The sequence below is a fragment of the Dryobates pubescens genome, chromosome Z, assembly GCF_014839835.1.
Source record: "Dryobates pubescens isolate bDryPub1 chromosome Z, bDryPub1.pri, whole genome shotgun sequence".
Taxonomy (NCBI): domain Eukaryota; kingdom Metazoa; phylum Chordata; class Aves; order Piciformes; family Picidae; genus Dryobates; species Dryobates pubescens.
This window is the reverse complement of record NC_071657.1, coordinates 14,975,095-14,996,592: the sequence shown is the minus strand read 5'-3', so window position 1 is coordinate 14,996,592 and position 21,498 is coordinate 14,975,095. Positions and strand designations below refer to the sequence as shown.

At 38.2% G+C, this 21,498-nt stretch overlaps 1 protein-coding gene across 3 annotated transcripts in view; it reads right to left on the bottom strand.

Moving 5' to 3' along the window:
- Positions 1 to 1,155: 1,155 nt before the first annotated feature.
- The window catches only part of PRR16 (proline rich 16), a 195,688-nt gene continuing 175,345 nt past the window's right edge, over positions 1,156 to 21,498 (bottom strand). Inside the window, exons 3-4 of one of the 3 annotated variants that reach the window (XM_054178610.1) lie at positions 3,032 to 3,927; positions 1,157 to 2,277 (exon numbers count right to left, since the gene is read on the bottom strand). The gene's annotated coding sequence lies outside the window, so the exon portion shown is untranslated. Of the gene's footprint in view, positions 3,928 to 21,498 lie in introns of all 3 variants that reach the window. The other 2 variants (XM_054178611.1, XM_054178609.1) reach the window with 2 other exon arrangements.

Genomic DNA, 21,498 nt, shown 5'->3' with positions numbered 1-21,498 from the left:
CCTGCCTTCAGCAAGAGTGCCAGGTCAGGATGATGGCTGCCTTTCTCCTATCTCTCCCTAAGCAATGACTTCCCACACCAAAACTGGCAGCTATCTGGTGGACAAGTTTTATTTATAACATTGTTGGAGAGCATTGATATAAACCAAGCTAGTAACCCATCAGAAAAAAAAATACAAAAATCTGCCCTTTGGAGGATATTTATGCCATGTGACACTTGGGTCAATTGCTTATGTTGGAAAAAGGACACTTATATCATCATGGTGATTGCTGTATTTTTTGCAATCATTTGCTTTCTGTGTACAAAAAAAAAATATTAACATATCCCTGTTTTTCTCATGAATGATGGTAGTCTTCATCTCTAAAAAATTCAAGTGCTGAAAGTATGTCTTGTTGACACATCCAGAACTATCAGCATTTTGTTTTGAACACCTGTAATTTCAAGAATATTGACTGCTTCAGATAACCTTTCAGATGCCAGATAAGGAAACACTGTATTGTTCTAGAACCACTTCTGCTGGCACTTCTTATATGCATACATAACACCATAAACCTGCAAAAGGACCTATCATTAACCATAACACCACCTTAGTTCAAAAAATTCCGCTGGTCTTGTCAAAATATTTAGCAGAAGATAATGGGGAAAAAAAAACCAATTTCTTAAAACATCATTTAATGAGATAATCCAATTATCAATAAATCTGGATTTACGCCAATATCACTGGTAGTAGCGTAAGACACAATACATGCCAGTGCATGTGAGTGCACACACACTGACTTTTACTTTCCAACATGAAATTCCAGTTAATACAGAGCTGTAAATACAGCATGTAATTGATGAGAACAATGATTTGCAGTGTCCTCTTCCAGCTACATTTGTCATTTAAACTAGGCCTACATGTTTGTACATTTATTAGTTTTTCATTGCACAAATTGTGTAAAACCACTTCTGTGATCAGGTCATTATTTCTCATGTCTCTGAAGAAAACTGCACATTGGTTCAGGTGATTTTTTTTATACAGTAAAAATTTCACATACAAGCTGATCTAGAATTCGGTATAGCAGAAAAGTACTTGCAAGTAATAATGAATTATTTAGCTGGAATTTTTGGCAACTTTATAATAAATGTGAATGCATTCTGCTCACACACACACACACACATACACATACACAAAGCTTTCCAATTATAATTAGATAATAATGGAAGTGCTCAAATTATCATTCTGAAATTTTCTTATTGTTTTGATGAAGTTGTCTCTTCTTTAAAGGAATCTGAATATTAGTCTCAAAGAGTAAGTTCTCCAATTTTAAAATACAGAATATCCAATAAGGGGGCAAAACCAAGCACATGCAAGTTGTGTCTCCAAATACATTATTCTAATGACACAGAAACATAATTACAGTTAGAAAACTGCAAGCCAACCATAACCTAAAATGTGGTGGGGAAAAAAAATCCACAACTGTTGCTCTTTAACAAATACAAAGATTCCATTTATCCATTACACCATTTTAAAAAAGCCAAACTACAGCATACATGATTCCAAGTTTTGCCAACATCCACTTAATTCATTTTATGGGTTCCAGACAAACTGTGAAAGCTATTTATGGCTTCAGAGTCACAAGCAAAGACAGAGCTCAAGTCTTTTTTCCCAAAAGTACGTTAACATGAGCATCCTTTGCAGTAACAGGATTTGTGGCACTTACTTCAGCAGGGCTGGCATTTCATTCATCAGCAAGTAACAGTGCACATTCGTGCATACACACGAACATACACATAGATTAGTTCGTACATTAGAGCAGAGCAACACATCTTGAAGACACTTGCTCTTTACAAAGTTAACTCTTTACAAAGGTAACCCACAGATTTAAAAAGTCTTGAATTTTCCAGGATTTGTTGTTGTTGAAACATCATTCTTCTGTTAGTGAGCACTTAATAGGTTCCATAAAGCAATGAAAAATAAAGCAATATGTATTTTGAGCTATAAATCAGATACATATGAGTGAATTTAAGATGAATGTTTTAAGTGATCTGGGAATCACATGCTTTACTTTTCAAATTACACACAGGCTAAAGGACTAAGGAAAAAATATATTTTTATTCAAAACAGCTCTAGCATTGAAATGTTTGATAACTTGATAACAAAATACTGCAGTAGATGAATAATAATGACTGTTCTTAACTGTGAACTGTAGATTGTTTTGAGGAACAAGCTCTTATTCTGTATCTTCTCAAATTGTTTGTGATCAGATAGTACCACCTTCATGGCCTTGTCAATATGCTGAAACAACCAAGAAACAAACAAACACCTGTAAGATACGCACAGACACACCCCCAAAAAAACCCAAACCCTAGAAAGCTAAACCAGTTTTTGAATAAAATGAGAGAGGTGACAGAAAGTCTCTGTGTAATTTGGAAAACTACCATTATTAGACTACATTATTTTTGTTATTAAATATCCAAATCTTTACTTGCTAAAACTCACTCATAATAAAAAACCTAGCACATTATATACTTAGATTTCTTTCTGTGGATATTAAAATAAACTATGTTCCGAAATTAAGAGTTAAAATACCTCCTCTGGTTTTCCATACATTTTTGCCTATATAAATATACTTCGTCATTACAAATTACAGTATTTATATTAAAGCTTTCAGTCAGCAAATCATTACAGCCTAACACTAACAAACAATTCCTGTGTTTTGGTTCTGTCTTTAAATAATTTTTGAAGATAATGAAAGCCAGCCAAAGTGAGTAACTGCAAATAATATAAACAATACATTTATTTAGAAAAATAAACTGAAAACGTCACTTCTCTGTTAGATTTCTCCATGAAGTATAGACAAATGGCTAGAAAATTTTAATGTCAAATACATATTACAAATGACATCTTTAACAGTAACTGGGACTATAATGTCAATGCTCAATAGGAACATTTTGGATGTATAATTCAATAGACTATAATTCTTGGCTGCTAATATGATTTAAAAAAATGAATGCTATTAAAAAAGATTGTATCCCCTTTTTAAATACACCTTATCATGTTGATGCTTTTTCATATATATATACATATATATGTATGTGTATGTATGTATTTATTTAAATCTAAGAAAGGATCATAGTCCTTTCTGTGAAGAGATCCCCATAGTGAAAGAGAGAGCAAATGTTTTGTCATCAGTTCTAACTTTTTTATTCCATTTCAAGCCCCAGGAGAATATAGCCTGTTGTGGTCAAAAATCTGGGGCATCTGTGCAAAGGGTGGCGCACAACATTACCCTGAATGGAAGTGACAGTGCAAATACTAGGAGTGCATTGAGATGCAATCTGTAATAGCTGAACTTCTTCAAAGCTGGGTGAAGGACAGGAGACAGCATCCTTTTAAGTAATTTTACATCACCGATGCCCTGTATGGCTTTATGTACAAGGGATGACAGAGTTCTTCTTTCCCCACAGACAGTAACATTACTCTGTTACAGTAAATGCATTAATTTCCTGCTCACATAAGTGCTTCGTGTTTCCTTTTGGCTACATATTGAAACATTTTTGGATGCTGGCTGGATCCATGAAAAACTCATTGTTGCTCTCTTTGCTCAGTGCAGAACTCAAGTGTCAGGCTTGCAGAGAGCAGTTTCTGCAACAGGGTGAGACATTTAGTACTTTTTATTCTTCTTTCCCACTAAATGGAATTTAAGGCTGTGGCTTTTGCCAGGACTCAGCTTGTAGTTTTCAGATCTGAGAAAGATGATTCGACGCAGATTACACTCATGACCATTTGTGCTCTGACTTGAGGGGCTTTTCCATTCTTAATGGAGGGTCAGGTTCCTGGTTACTTCTCAGATCCTCCCTGCAAGAAGTCACATTGACAATTCTGATATGCAAGAAATTATCTGACGTGCCTCCAGATACAGATATGCCTTCAAGCCTGAAGGTGCTGTTAGAAAGACAAGACAAGGACAAAGTTACAAAAATGCTATTTTAACAGACAGAGTTAATAATAGACTAAACAGAATTTTGAATGATCATTCCACTTTTCATGTAAGCAAGTGTTCAAAGAACTATGATATTTTGCAAACAGTCTCTTATAGTTGTACTTTATTACTGAGAAAAACTTTGCTTCTCTGCTAGGGTAAATGGCTTCAACTTGAATGTTGTCTTTGGAATCACATTATAATGCACCACCTGAGAAACTGATCATTGCTATCCTAGATCCTGGAGTACATGGTGATCTTAAAATTATGATTTATTAATAATAATTAAAAAATCCTTTTAAGAGAACTAACCTTCTTAACCTTCTTAACATAAAAAAATCAGCTTGAGAGTATGTCTCAGGGCATAAAAAAATCCCAAGAACTCGTGAGATCTTAAAAGTAAAGAACAATGGATTAAGCATTTAAAAAATCCTGTAAGAATTCAATTTAACCTGAAATTCTGGATTCTAATCCCTGTTCTCAAATTAAAAAGAAGTTTCTCACCTGACAGGTACGTTTCCTCATTAACAAAATATTGTATAATGTTTTGATTTGGGTCTTTCACATTCTCTTTTGTGAAACTGCTTTTATTTGTTTGAAACACTACATAGTCCTAGAGTTAGAAGAGAATAATGCTCCAATCTAATGCTGAGGTTCAGTGATCCACTGTATTTCCTAAGAGAAAGCAGCATCAAAAAGAATGACCCTGAACACCTGTTAGTAGCCAGGGCACTAACATAGGTTAAATGATTAAATTCATACCTCATGAGGAAAAGAATGAGAAGTTCTTTCAGCATCAGTGATTTACACTGAGAGTTACATGCTACAGACAGGAGGAAAATTACTTCTTTGCCATTAGTTTTATGAACCTAGCCCTTCATTCACATTTCTTCTTACTTCATATTGACTGGAATGCATGAATTTGACAAAGATTGTCAAGGAGTAGGGATGAATTTCAGTTTAGCAGGGAAGTATAAAGGAATCTTAAGTTGTTGTGCTGGAATCACTTTTATTTTTTTCCACCACAACTATATTAATTATTCAGGGAAACTTAATTAACTTTCAGGATTTTAATGATGGCCTAGCAGTCTAGTAAACATGGTATAATAAATTTATGACAAAATTGGCCTGGAAGGAATTTTTTTCCCCACTGAACTATTGAGGGTTTGAGTCATATTATTAATGAAAAAGATGAATATCCTAAACATCTGTTAGCAACTTATTTTTAAATTGAGGACAATCTTCACATTGCTAGAAACACACAACCCTTTTTCAGCTGTCACAGTTTCTAGCTTCAATTGCATCTGGCATAATGATTTGTGTATGTTAGGACCTCATAAAAAACACACCCTAGAATTCATCTTAGTTCTTGTGAAACCAGCTAAATATGGTACAATGATGTGAAAGTAATAACAACAATACTTATTATTACTACTATTAACAACAACAATAACGAGTCTATGTCCAAAACCAGTTGTCCCTCAACAGTACAGCACAATGCTGAACAGTTGTAAGCTACTTTTTTTTCTTCCCTCTCTGGCTTGAAATTCATAAAAGTATTCAATATTGTTGCCTGGACTCTAATTCCGTTGTCAGCCCACACACTTTGGTTCATTCCCAGTCATGCAAGCACATGACATATGCCTTCATTTCATCAACATTCTAAAAAAGAAGAAAATCACACTTCTTTTTTTAAATTTTTGATATGTTTGTTAAAAAGCATAAAGTGCAAACTGTTAAAAATGGATGTACCTTTCCACATCAAAAAAGACTTTGTAAATTATAAGATCGTGGTCAAGCTAGCACAGTGAAAAATTCTGAAGATGGCAAAGTCTGCAATAAAAGCAGAAGGAGCAGTTCTTCTTGCCATCTACAAAACAAAACAAAACAAAACAAAACAAAACAAAACAAAACAAAACCAAAACCAACCAAACAAAAAAAGGCTAATTTCAGAGTCCTATCCTGAACTGTCAGGTTCTTAATTCTATAGTTTTTATTAATTTGACAGTGAGGCTTTGCATTCAAATAATCCATTTAATTCACCATTACAAAATCTCTTGATTACACCATATTTTCTCAATATCCTCATAGTGAAACAAACCTTACCAGGGAGATAAGAGTTCAGACAATTTACAGTAGATTGTTTTGTTCACTCTGTTTGCTCCCATCCCTTCTCCTCTTTTTCATTACTTTGGCAACATCATCAAGTCATTCCTGTCTTACTAAAGCATCAGTATTCAGCTCCAAATAACAGATTTGGAGAAAGCAATATCACTGTTTTCCGCATTCAAAACCAGATAAATACTCTTCTCTAATAAACAAACAAACAAAAAACAAACAAACAAACAAACAAAGACAACAAATGGTATTTACTTCTCTGCCAATATCATCCCTCCAAAATCTGTTCCTTCATGCTTCCCTCTGTTTGTCAGTTTTCTTAAAACTGCAAGTGAGTCCAGCCCAATTTACCATGATATCCTCCCCCTCAGGACCATGAACATAGTGTTTCTGCACAGAGTGCTACATAGTACATCATGGAAGAAAAATATCAAGGGGAAAGTCCACTAAGGGGAATTACCCTTTGACCTCAGACTTAAAGGATGGCTACACATAACACTGATTAGCATACATTACACAACAATTCACTAGCTTGAAACAAAAGAGGAAAATGATAGGAAGTGAAATTTATTCAAGCTTAGCTGAATAAACAATAGATTTTGTTTTAAAGATACTCAGATACAGAGATACTCAGGTTCAGCTTACAGTATTAGAGAATAATAATAATGCAGTTTTATCCTATGGTGGAATGATAGGAATACATAAGTAAATTATACAAAACACATTTATCTTTGAACTGATGAGTGCAGTGGTGACTGCCAATGATCATAGAAAAGAACACTTTAAATGCAACTTTCTGTGTTGGGTCTAGTGCTTTTTACCAAAAAAATGGAGAGAACAACTAGGAAATGTACTTCACATTCAACTGAGAAAGATAGATTTACTTGATTAATACCAAGCTTTATCATTTTCACATCACTTTAAGAATTTGATAAAAGTACCTGAAAGACTACCCTAAATAAAATATCTATTATTTGGGTTATTTTATCACGAACAGTATAATTTGGATATATTTTGTTACCTGTCATAAGCACAATAACAGGGTACATTTAAGGGTGTAAGAAATGTTCCTATGGGGGGAAAGAAATCATCAAATTACAAAAACATTCAGGTTGGAAAAGAACCTTGGGATCACCAAATCAAACTCATAAACCTACTCTGCAAGGTTTACCCCTAAATCATATCCCCAAGCACCACATCCAAACGAACTTTAAATACAACCAGGGTTGTGACTGACTCAACCACCTCCCTGGGGAGCCCATTCCAATCCCTGACCACTCTTTCCATGAAAAAAAAATGTTTCCTAATGTCCAGTCTAAACCTACCCAGTCACAGCTTGTGGCAACAACCTCTTCACAATGTCCTTTCAGATAGTTGTAGAAAGCCTCCACTTTTCCAAACTAAACAGTCCCAGCTCCTCTAGTCACTCTGCATAAGATTTAGCCTCCAGGCCCTTCACCAGCTTCATTGCCCTCCTCTGCACTCCAATACCTTGAAATCTTACTTGTATTGAGGTGCCCAAAAGCAAACACAATACTTGAGGTGAAACCTTCCCAGAGCTGAGTAAAAAGGGGACAATCACCTCACTACTCCTTCTGGACACAGCATTTCTGATACAAACCAGGATGCCATTGGCTATCTTGGCCAACTGGGCACACTGCTTGTTCATGTTCAGTTGATTGTCGATTAGAACCCACAGGTCCCTTTCTGCTAGACAGCGTTCCAGCCACACTTCCCCAAGCCTGTACCATTTCATGGGGTTGTTGTGACCCAAGTGCAGGACCTGGCACTCGGCCTTGTTGAAGCTCATCCTGCTAATGCTGGCCCATTGACCCAATCTATCCAAGTCCCTCCCTATCCTCATGCAGATCAACACTCCCAAATCACATAGTAACACAGTACACATATTTTCTAGATATTGTTTAAATAGTAAGGACATTAGCTACACTTGAAAGATGGGGAAACATTTAGATACACATATAGACTATTTTATCTATGTCACAAAATCACAAAGTTGTCAGGGTTGGAAGGCACCCCAAGGGTCATCTAGTTCCAACCCCCCTGCCATGGGCAGGGACACTTTCCACTGGATGAGACTGCCCAAGCCCTATTCAGCCTGGCCTTAAAAACATCTAGGAATGGGGCTTCAACCAACTCCTTGGGCAACCTGTTCCAATGTCTCCCCACCCTTACAAGTGAAGACCTTCTTCCTGACATCTAACCTAAATCCACCCTCCTCTACCTTAGTTTTGTTACTCCTTTCAGACAAGACTATTCTAATTCCTTCAATAGAAGAAAGTTATCGAAGGGGAAAGTAAATCCTTTGCTGATTTTTGTTGTTGTTGTTGCTTGTTTGCTTGTTTAGGGTTTTCTTTGCTTGTTGCTATTTTCCAAGAAATTCCTATCAAAGCCTCTGGTGTTTTGCTTTGGGTTTTTGTAGATGTAAATAACGGGTTTCAGAAAACACATAGCTTGAGAGAGAAGCCAGAACACTTCAGATAGAACTATATATGTTTTATGATTAAAGAAATGCTGCTAAATGAAACAAACAAAAAAAAGGGATGTTTTTGCCAAGCCTTTTATTTCTCCATAAATATCTACATTGTATAAGCCAATGATATCACTTTTGTGTTCTGTTCTGTGATATAGCACTGTCAACACATATTTCTCTGTTAAAAAATTAAACCAATCAAATTGGTTTATGAATGCTAACAAATCCACCATCACCCTTTATAATACTTTCTGGCTTTCCCTGAAACTCTGGCAGCCTTATTCACTAACTGGAGAACTTAAATATATCTTCTTCAGCATGTACAGAAAAGATATATAAGTAAGCATTTTTTAAAATTCCTGAGACATATATGTGGCTGGAATAATGTATTTCTACTCACCATTTTCAATCTTTAGAAACATTTTTATCAGGTCATTTTTCTTGATATGACTTCATTATGTTTCCCTTTTTGGTCACATATCCACTTAGATTAAGTGCTTTGGCAATATCTTACAGCATGTCTAAAGATAGAATTGGTTATGCCAAATATAAATACATTCTAGGAATCCTATTTATTTTTTCATACCTTTTGGATATGTCATGATCTTTCATGTGCAAGTATTCCCAAAATATTTCTGGGAGGTTTTGTGGGGGTTTCTCTCATTTTGTTTCTGGGATATGTGTTTACTAGCTCACAGAAAAGCTATTTTCTAACAACAAAAATAAAGGTAACAAAAATAACTGGACTACATTTAATCTTGTGTTTGTCTAACATGCACAGAAAAAGCAAGACACAACAAAGAGAAGAAATCAGCTATTTTTGTGCTACAGCTATCTTTTATTTCAAAGGAATGAAGCATGGATTTTCATAATTTTAATTTATGCTTACACTGCTTTCCTAAACTGTGGTGCTGTATCTAAGATATGCAAAGAGAATCTTCCACAAAGATAAAGAAAACAATATAGTTCAGGGACTCACCTATTCATACTTACTGCACTTTTTATTTGTTTGTTTAAAAACAGTCTTTTAAACATAACAGGTAGATAACATGGGATACTATTTTCATCTTTCTGCCCTTATTTTTGGCCTCCTTTTCATGCTGAGTCAAAGCATATTTCATTAATTAGCTTGAATGCACATCTGTGTCAAATGGAGGTAGAATAAACATTAGGAAAAGATAGAGATGCACAAGTCAGCTAAGTCTCCAGCAGAAGTAACTTTCTATTTCTGGTGATTTATGAAAAATTAGCCAGTAATAAATTTTGAGAGTTACAAAGTTTATCTATCTAGTCTAACACAGGTAATGCTGTATCAAGACATTTGCGGGGGGGGGGGGGGGGGGGGGGGGGGGGGGGAAAGGAGGGTGGGGAAGGGGTCTTTATTAAATAAGCTTTGTATTAATTGCAAAAAATGTCACATCAGTACCTAGTGTTGGCTTTGATATCCTTGGCTTCTTACATTCTAGTTGTTGGCATAAAACTATAAGAAATGGAAGGTCTGAGAGGTTAGAAAAGACACCACAATCCTATATCATATATGTGTCAACATTTTTTTCTGCAAAAATTCAGACTTCCTGTGGTTTACTTTTAAATCAATTCCTGAGACTGACAATACAACAGAAAACGGAACGATAATACAAATCCCTTTGAACCTAATGAATATAAATACTTCATTTGAATACATGTTGTAATTTACATGCCAATGGAAAAAAAGTATTTTAGCAGTCAGTGTAAAGAACATTAGTCTCAGGAAAAGTTCACACAGATGCTATAAATGACTTGCATCTGCCATCATTTAAAAATTTCAAGTTTAATGTTTCAGTGTTTAGAGGTTAGAGGGTTTTGCATGATTACATGTTTTAAAGTGAATGTTTTGAAAATCATTCTCTGCAGAGTAGATCTTCCAGGTGACAGGTATAACCTTTTTGCATTCAGCCTGGAGTTAGGAAGGATGGATGATAAGGAAGCTGGCAGCCCTCCAGTAGATGGGAGAAAGAAGCCATGCAGGACTTGATATAATTATCAATATTTTTCCTTCTTATTTTCATTATTGGATGATCTTTCATCTGCTTAAAATTAAGCTTGAAATCCAGAAGCCTTGTAGGATAAGGATTTAAAAGACATTAAAAAAGGATATCTGTAAATACTTTGATGCAACTTTTCTACAGGTTTGCCTGTTAAGGAATGGAATAATATATGATTCCTGCTGTTTATTAAAAAGTGCTTTACAGAATTAACTTTTTCCTTTATCATTTGGCACAGTATTTGGCTGCTCCAGAATTTAAAAAAATAAAAATAACCCCCCCCCCCCCCATAATTCACGGCTAGTAGACAATATGGAGATTATAGAAATTTACATTTTCTGCTTAAATATGCTAATGTGACTAAAGGCTTGCTTTGTAACTATTCTGCTTAGTCAACATACTCATTTTAATTTTTTTTCCCTTACAAAAGGGTTTTCTGTGAGTTTTCTTGACACTGGGAGGTTCTGTTTCTTGTATGACTAAGTACTAGTGAATTACTGGCATTTTCGTATACCTTATACTCTTAGCAAAAATATGTATGAAAGAGATCAACCTGACACAACATTTACATTGAAGTTGCATGAAAGAATCTCCTATGAAAAGCACTATGTATTGCCTGGGAATGTTCACGTGCAATTAATGTAATCTCTGCTAAACAGTTCTGATTTGTGAAGTAGTAAATACTGTGCTAGAATTTACTTGCTTTCTGGATTATAAAAATAAATTATACAGGAAGTTTTTTGTTTGTTTGTTTTTTAATATATGATGGTTCAACACAAGTTTCCATTTAAAGTGAAATCAGCTTCTGTTTCAACAGCTTCTTCAAATACCTGCATATAAACCAAGACATGTTTCTGCACATCCTCTCTTAAAACCTACTTATTAGCTGTCTTATTCCCGTTTGTCCACCAGTCTAGAGATAACAAACTATATACAATAGGTGTTTAAAAGGTAGAAATACCATTTTTTTTCAGAAATAGTAGCATTAAGATTCTTCTTAGGTATTCCAAAACATGCCTTTTAACTTATTTTGAGTAATACTAAAAATGAGCTTACAGGATTATGTTATGTTGATGGAACGTAACACTATATTGAAATAAATACGTATTGTTGCATTATCTCTGGAAATAAGCATAGGACAAAAGATCAACATTCCAGCTTCTCATTTGGCAGATCACGTAACATCTGTAGCCTGTTCAGACATTTTAAGCTGAATGTCTGGATTAGCATTAAAAGATTTTCTTTTCTTTTTTTTTTTTTTTTTTTTTTGGACAAACTTAGTGACTGCTTTTCTTCATCCCACTTTAATGATGTTTAATGTTGTACACAACTGCATGGGACAGTCAAACACATAATCAACGGCAAATCTTACCCCCACTTACTCCTTAAAGAACTTAATTTCTCTTCATATTGGCAGAGACATCCCTATGAAGCTCTTCATGTGAAAAATGTAGTAAAGAACTATATCAAATGCTTGTGGTGAGCTACAGCAGGAAAAGGGGACAATCAGTGGTTTGGGGATTTTTTTTTTTGTTTGGTTGTTTTTTGGAGTTGTTTTTGTTGGTTTTGTTGTTGTTGTGGGGTTTAGTTTGATTTGGTTTGGTTTGTGGAGTTTTTGTTGTTTTTACTTTTTTCCCAATATCAATATTTGCAGATCTCCAGACTTTTGCCAGCACAGACTGGCTTGCTGACTGGAAGTTGCTGGCCATGTGTGCTTCAACAAAAGCATCAGTGCTCATCTGGCTTTGGAGTGGTTTGCTTAACAAAAAGGATATCTGGGCCAAAAAAAGCAACACAGAATTCATGTACAGCCCACTAAACTCTCCTGATAAGGCTGTTCAAGAAAAGGGTACTAGAAAAACATGCAATACAGTCCTTGGCCAAAAAATGCTGCAAGCTACAGGGCCAGCAATTCAGTGAGCTGCTCACTAAAGAGGTCAGTCATTTTAACTGACTTCCTTGAGGTTGAAAACAAGAATAAAACCTCTGGATCAATTTATTTAAATCAGCTAATCAGATATATAAATTAGTCTGTTGCAAAATCCTGATTCCGATCAGAGTGGCAGTACATGCTTTGAGCTATGTGGAGTGGAATAATGTTTGAAGCACTGAACCTTCTGTATGCCTGCTGAGTTGGCCAAGGTCCTCTCCAACACTGTTTTCCAAGCTGCAGTTCAAACTAGGAGTTTGCAGCTCTTCAAATAAGTCACAGATGGTCTTCTGCATATTTGAAACAATTTTTTTCCCAGGCATTTCCTCTTCCGCACAGGACAGAAGGCCAAAATCACTGCTAATTCTTTTTCAAGTAGGATAGACTTTGTATCCATGATGACGTATAGGAAAGACACGTGGGTTTGTTTCCTGTAATCAGTGCATCTGGAAGTGGCTTGCTCTTGATGAACTAGTCAAAATTATTAGGGGAAAGTATTTAATCTTGAACAAAGATTCACAGATCTTTTAAAGTTGGGACAGTTTTGTCTGGGGGCTTTGTTTTGCATTTGTTCTGAAAACAAGTGGCTGTGTGATGCTTCCTTGGTGGATGGGGCTAAACAGCCACAAAAGCCTATAGTTAGAGCTAGTTACACTCCATTTTGTATACCATTGTTCTTTAAATCCCACTCTATAGTGTCTTAACTTTCTGTTTCTGGTGTTTGAGACCAAGTACATTCTCACACATAATTCCAATGCCTAACACAAAGCTATGCGTGCTCCTGTGACTTTGCATGATCTCTTCTCTTGAAGTCATTGGAAATCAACATTTTTGATGTTTCTGGAGATGCTCTTAGAGATGTATGAGTCCCCAGTGACTTCTCCACTGTTCCTCTTTCTTTTCCATTAAAGTGTAAGAATAAGTAGCAATACAAGAAACAAAACTGACATACAAGCTGTCAGAAGCTCTGTGGGTCATGTCTGACAGAGCCAGAGAGGTGTCTGGAGGATGAAGTGCCACCTATATACCAGAAAGCTTTTTTAAAAACATACATATATGCCCTCCGCTACACCTCTCTCTCCCCCCCCAAACCCCAACAAAACCAACAAAAAAAAACAACAAACAAAAAACCACCCACCCCTGAGAAGCAGATAATCTTTGATTATGCATAATTTTGATCTTTTCCTATTTCTTCATTCTTCTTAATACCAAAACATTATAAAAAAAAAGAGACTAATTGTGTTTAGAAAGACAACAGTGCTCATGTAAGCCACTGCCCATGTATTAACATTTCAAAACACCAACTTCCTTATCCTGGGGAAACTTTCAGGAAAAGGAGAATTGCCCAACACCAGTCCTCAACTTCCCAGTTCAAGAGGGACAGGAAAATGCTGTGTCCAACAGAGGGCTATGAGGATGATTAAGGGACAGGAACATCTGTCTTACTAAGAATGGCTGAGAGACCTGGAGCTGTTTAGTCTGGAAAAGAGAAGAGTGAGAGGGGATCTCATTAATTTTTATAAATATCTGAAGGGTGGGTGTCAAGAAGAAGGTGCTAGTGCCTTTTCAATGGACAAGAGGGAATAGATAACAAGCTGGAAGACAGGGAGTTCCACCTCAATATGAGGAAAAGAATTCTTTACTGTAATAGTGTCAGAGCACTGGAACAGGATGCCCAGAGAAGTTGTCATGTCTCCATCTCTAGAGATTTTCAAGACCTGTCTGGATGCATTCCTGTGTGACCTGCCCTAGGTTATCCAGCTTTGGCAGAGGGGTTGGACTTGATGACCGCCAGAGGTCCATTCTACTATTCTATCACTCTGTGACTCTATGAGATGGCTGTATCAAATATAAAAATGGGACAAATTACATGTATGTAGTGAAAAGCAGTAAATAATTTGATTGCTACAAGAAAGTGAGAGAAAGGAATTTACACAGTGGGTTATCAATTGCACTGATGGCACAGTAAACCATGTAGAAGGAAAAAAAAAAACATACTATAAAATTGAAGTACATTGAGTCATCAAAAAGAAATTAATTTTCATTTTCTTTGCCTTTTTTTTTGTTTGTTTGTTTGTTTTAGAGCAAAGCCTGAGAGAGACAGCATGCGCCTTGTGTCAAGCACTATGTAATAATGTGTTGGACACAGAAACAAAAGGAGGAATGCCTGCCAAATCCATAATTTGGATAATTCCTTTGAGAAACAAGAGAATGGTTTAGGTTGGAAGGAACCTTCAAAGGTCATCTAGCCCGACTTCCATGCAGTGAGCAATAGCTGAAAATCAATTCCATTTCAGTCACAATGTGGCCTAATTTGTTTTGGTGGATTTTGAGCTTGTTGGATTCTTTCTGCAAAGTATGGTGCTTCAGATAGCACAATAGAGATGCAAAGTACCTGATTTAATCAGTTGATATAAAAAAGAAAAAAGAAAAATAAAATGGTTTCATATTACAGGGTCACAGGACCACAGGATATTAGGGGTTGGAAGAGACCTCTGGAGACCTTCAAAGCCAAATCCCCAGCTAGAGCAGGACCATGTAATCTAGCGCAGGTCACACAGGAATGCATCCACACAGACCTTGAAAGTTTCCAGAGAAGGAGACTCCACAACCTCTCTGGGGAACCTGTTCCAGTGCTCCAATGCTCCAGTGACCGTTACAGTAAAGAAGTTCTTTGTCATATTCAGGTGGAACTTCTGTACTGTAGTTTACATCCATTGCCCCTTGTCCTCTCACATCACACAAGTGAGAAGACACCCAGCCTTCATATTTGTATAGATTTAATTGATCCCTTCTCAGTCTTCTTTCCACACTAAACAGTCCCCGGTCTCTCAGCCTTTCCTCATAAGGTATGTGCTTTGGCCCCTTAATCATCCTTGTAGTCTTCCATTGGACTCTCTCAAGTAGATCCCTGTCCCTCCAGAAATGGGGAGCTGAGGACTGGACACAATATTCCAGGTGAGGTCTCACTAGGGCAGAGTAGGTGGGAAGAAGAACTTCCCTTGATCTGCTTGACACACACTACTTAATACACCCCAGGGTCCCATTGGCCATCTTGGCCACAAGGACACACTGCCATCCCACGGAGAACTTGTTGTCCACCAGGACTCCCAGCTCCTTCTCCACAGGGCTGCTCTCCAGGAGATCACCTCCTAACCTGTACTGATGCAGATTATTATTCCTTCCCAAGTAGAGGACTCTGCACTTATCCTTTTTCAACCTCATTAGGTTCCTCTCTGCCAAGCTCTCCAGTCTGCCCAGGTCTCGCTGAATGGCTCCATAGCCTTCAGGTGTATCAGCCAAGCCTCCCAGTTTGGTATCATCAGCAAACTTGCTGAGCAGACACTCTGTCCCCTCATCAGTGTCACTGATGAAGGTGTTGAACAGTGAACAGGATTGGACCCAGGACTGATGTGTGTCTGTGTGTGTGGGGACGACTCCTCTAGTTACAGCTCTCCAGTTAGACTTGGCACCATTGATCACCACTCATTTCACTCTATTTTGTAACCAGCTCCTAATCCATCTCACTGTCTGTTCTTGTATCTCACTTCTATCTGTTATATCTAGCTCTTCCTGAGCTTGCTCACAAGGATGTTATGGGACACAATGTCAAAAGCCCAAGGGCTTGTGTATATTCAATTCATGTAACTGATCCCTAACTCAGTCTTCAATGACTAGCAGAAATTCTTCCCACCTCCAGGCTTTCTCTCCTTCATCCAGGGTCTGGAGTTCACAGGGTCTGATCTTAGGAGGCGAGGGTATTTAGCAACTCTGCCTTCTCTGAATCCTCAGTTATCAGGGCTGCCACCTCATTTAGCAGTGGGCCCACACTTTCCCTGTTCCTTCTTTTCCTACTGATATATTTAAAGAAGCTCTTGTTCTCTTTAACTTCCTTTGCCACTTCTAGTTGTCAGGCTTTGGCCTTCCTTGTTGCCTTCCTGCATGACCTAACAACTTCTCTATAACCTCCCAAGTGACAAGTCCCTTCTTCCATGAACTGTGAATTTCTTCCTTCCAGGATATTTCTTTCAGAAGCTCCTTGCTCATCCATGCAGGTCTCCTAGCACGTCTATCCCATTTTTTACTCAAGGGAACACACTTATCTTGGGCTTGGAGGAAGTGGCATTTAAAAATTGACTAACTTTCTTGAGCTCCTTTACCCTCCAGAGTCTTAGGCCATGGGATTCCTGAAGTATATCTCTGAAGAGTACAAAGTTAGCCCTGCAGCAGTCTAGGATTGTAATCCTAGTTACTGCCCTTCTTCTAGTTCATATAATACTACACTCCACCATGTCATGGTCACTGTCACTAAGGCTGTTCCTAACCTTAATGTCCCCAAACAGTCCTTTTCTATTAGTTAATACAATGTCCAACAGTGCACATCTCCTTGTTGGTTCCTCCACCACCTGTGTCCAGAAGTACCCTGCAAAGCCAACAAGTAAAGCTGAAACTTTGGTCTGGTGAAATGTTCCTCTACAGTTAACATCAAAAAATGTATTAATCCTTAATATTGCTTCTCCTTTTTAAAGTTATGCAAGAACCTTTTAACTTTTAATGCCTAAATGAGCCTCTGATCAAGAGCAGGACAAAAACCTCTAAGTCAAGAAAACTGGAAAGCTTGCTGTTATTTTCTATACTTATATTTTGTAGCAACAAATGTGTCCTGGGACAGCAAACCAGGTTAATAAACTGGATCATCCATATCAATAATTAGAAGTACATTCTCACTGCTTACAAATAAATATTTAATTTTCAAAATATGTTCCCTAGGAAAAAAATAAAAATAAAAACCATCAATGTGTAAGTATGGAGAAAACTAACGTTGCCAAATTTCTTTCTTTTGCCCATGCCATAGTGATTTTCCAACAAGAAAACAAGGCAGCAAAAAACAGGAAGAAATATAACAAGCATAAGTCACCTCACTAATCACAAGTTCAAGTCAGCAACATGTTGCAAAATCATCACATACCATGTCAAACCTGCAATGTATATAATGGACAAGCTGACAGGTGACTTCTGAAAACCCTTTTTCTACCACACCAGCTTCCACTTTGAGTGAAATCTTACCGCTCCTCCCACTAACAGAGTATAGTCTGAAGGGTACATTGCTAGCTGCATCCTCACTGTGGTTTGGGGAGAAGGTCAATTTCTGGTGTGGAACCCAAGAAGGAAAGACAGGAGGTCACAACCAGGTGAAATTTTTGTTTGCTGATTTTGGTATTTGTGGTGGTAGAGAAAGGGAGAAAGCTAGTGCAAAGTGTCACTCTTGCGGAAGCAGCAGCTCGGAGCCTAGAGGAGCCCTGACAGGGAATTGAGGGCAGTGGAGAGGCTTTACATGCAGTCATCCAAAATAGGGAGTGCCCTTGGCAGTGCATCCATAACTGTCAGATAAACTAAAGAGGGTATGCATTTATGGAGGTTGCAGAAAAGGACTTCAATCTATCCTTCAGGCATAAGATACAGTAGATGAAAAGGGGTTGCTCTGTGCTCTCAGCATAGTGCTTACTGTTTTCCTAAAACACAACCATCCTAGCACTCACTCTCCTCTCTTACGGCACCTTCCTCTACCATAATCTCAAAGAAACTAGAGGTGCAGCTATGAGCAGCTGAACAATACTGCTCTGCACAGAAACACAGAGCATCCTTCAGACACAAGGGAAGACGAGTTCAAAATGCCTCAGGCAGAGGAAGCAGCTCAGTTTAGCTTTCTCTTATCTGTATCTACGAAGGGCAAAAGACAGTCAGACTACAAACACCTTCTCCAGCAGCTTGTAAATTTCACACATCTGTTCCATGCTTTATTTATGAGTGAATGAAAAGCTATTGGATTTGTGTCATCTAGGATATCTAAATGCTGAAGAAAAAAATTGACAGATTTCAGTATTTCACTTTGGCCAAACAAATACACAGGTTTTGCTTCCAGTGTGAGTCAAAATACACTACCTTTCCTTCCAGAATTACAATTAAACTGGATGGATACAAATGAACACTCTGAGACCATCATTCCTTGAAATAATGTAGCCTAGTGTCCACCTCAGATGTGATGATAGCAGAAAACTACCACTTTAGCTGTGTTTCTCATATGCCTAATGTTAATAGAAACACAGAAACAGTGGAGCTACAGGTAGCAACCAAAGGAAGGGGAAAAAAAAAAAAGTTTCAATGTTGCTGTGGGCAGAAATCAAACTATATATTAGTTAAAACCAGGAATTATCTTGTATGTAAGGATTTTCTACAGCAGAGATAAGAGGTGAATAATTCTTTCCGTGGATCCCCCTCCCTCCTGTAGCCCACAAATAGCTTCCATAAATAGGAAAGTTCCAAAATGCGAACTGATTAAGGGTTAGCTGAATGCTCTAGTAACTGATAAGAATGAATACTGATAAGAAGCAACTAAAATGTGACTTCTGCTTTAGAACTTTTAATTGAAATACAAGTCTTCTGCTGTTCAGACAGTAATTCTTTAACACACCTATGTGTAGAAGCAATTAGCAATAATTTTATTTTATTGCAGCTGTTAAATAGTAGCAATACAAAAACTAAGTGGGATGATGCTGTCTAGGACTCCCTCCCCACCCCCATTTTTATTTTTTATTTTTCTATTCTGTAAACAATAGGCAATCAGAAGAAAAAAATAACATAAAAGCTTTTGGAGCTTTTTTGGATCTTGATCAAGACAATATAACAAAGTTCTCCTTGAGAACATTACAAGACTAAATAGATAAAATCCCTTTGTGTAATAGGATTTTGAAATACTGGCCTGCTAACTGAGATGTAATTGCAACAAATGTCATTTATGTTATCTGAATGAGCAAACTGTAATTCCAAATGTTGAACCCTGTAAGTAACTGACATTAAACTAAAAATGTTTAATAATACTTACATTTCCTATTTAATTTTTCAGCAATTAAGAAAACTACATTCAAAAGCCTCCTAAGGTGACAAAAGTTTAGTAAAATGGAAATCCAGCTGATATTCTCTAAAGGGTTAGGACTGGGCTGGCCTCCAGATGAGTGACAGATGGTATCTATTAACCCCAGGGGGAAGAGAAAGGTAATAAGGGAGAGACACTTATGAATTGGAAAACAAAACTAAAAGTACTTTAATCAAAATAATAACAATAGAATGATGACACCAAGCTGGGGGCAGGTGTTGGTCTGCTGGAGGGTAGAGAGGCTCTGCAGAGGGACCTCAACAGGCTGGACAGATGGGCAGAGTCCAACGGTATGAGATTTAACACATCCAAGTGCCGGGTTCTGCACATTGGCCACAACAACCCCATGCAGTGCTATAGGCTGGGGTCAGAGTGGCTGGAGAGCAGCCAGGCAGAGAGGGACCTGGGGGTGCTGGTTGATGGTAGACTGAACATGAGACAGCAGTGTGCCCAGGCAGCCAAGAGGGCCAATGGCATCCTGGCCTGTATCAGGAACAGTGTGGCCAGCAGGAGCAGGGAGGTCATTCTGCCCCTGTACACTGCACTGGTTAAGCCACACCTTGAGTCCTGTGTCCAGTTATGGGCTCCTCAGTTTAGGAAGGATGTTGACTTGCTGGAACATGTCCAGAGAAGGGCAACAAAGCTGGATAGGAGTCTGGAGCACAAGCCCTGTGAGGAGAGGCTGAGGGAGCTGGGGTTGCTTAGCCTGGAGAAGAGGAGGCTCAGGGGAGACCTTATTGCTCTCTACAACTACCTTAAGGGAGGTTGTAGACCAGGTGGAGGCTGGTCTCTTCTCCCAGGCAACCAGCACCAGAACAAGAGGACACAGTCTCAAGCTGCAGCAGGGGAGGTTTAGGCTGGAGATTAGGAAGAAGTTCTACACAGAGAGTGATTGCCCATTGGAATGTGCTGCCCGGGGAGTTGGTGGAGTCATCATCATTGGAGGTGTTCAGGAGACTCTATAGGGTGCTTTGTTGCATGGTTTAGTTGATTAGGTGGGTTTCATAATAGGTTGGATGCAATGATCTTGAAGGTCTCTTCCAACCTGGTTTATTCTATTCTATTCTAAAAGCATACAAACCCAGTATTAAATACTTCTTCATACCAGTACTTGGTACTAAAAAGTGGTATAACTTCTAGAAGCAAACACTGTCTGAAAAAACCATGCTGTTAACTTCAGAATGTGCAGTTTCTGTGAAAGGACTTACCTGAAAAGTACAATCCCTGTTCTGCACTAACTCAAACCAGGACATATTCAGAAATCACTCTTATTAATACAAGTATTATATAGCCTTGTTCTCACCCAGACGGCAACAAAAGCCAAACGCCGCCCAAGTAGCAGCTGAATAAACTGCTCTAGCAGACCAAAACTTCACCCAGGCCTTGCACCTGGACCAAGGCAGAAAGGGGGAAAGCTCCAAGGGAACTGAATCCCAGAAGGGGCTACAGACCAGTGACTGGGTACAAGAGCGGCCCCCTAGCCCTCTGCGACCCAAGGACTCCATAAGTTATAGCCACAGCATCTGGGAAGATGCCAGACAGAGAAGCAAGTAGTGAGTACCTGACTAATCTGCCACAGGATCCCATTTGTGGGAAACTCACAGATCACAGTACCTGTATTTTCCAATTTGAATTGCTGTGTTGGAAATGTTAGATCTGTGCTTAAATCACTTAACTGTCTTTATACGTGAAATGTGGATAAGTGAACCCGTGAATACAGGTGAATACTGAGAGCTGCAAGGCAACTGCATGAGCACTGGCTAGCTCCATGCTGTGCTGAGACCTATAGAAGGGAAAAGAGGGCTCCTGGAGACAGAGAGACTGAGAGAGAGGGGACAGGCAACCCAACACGACTAGGCGTCTCTCGCAAGCCTGCCTGAGAAGGTGGCATGGCTGGGGGTGTTCCTGGAGAAGCTGCAGGAGATTTAAACCTGGCGACACAGGCAGAGGATCTCAGACAGCGAGCTGTGAGGCAACAGCCTTGTTCCTTGGAACCCAGAGACTGGGGCGCAAGAGGGAGGGGGCATGGTCAGACAG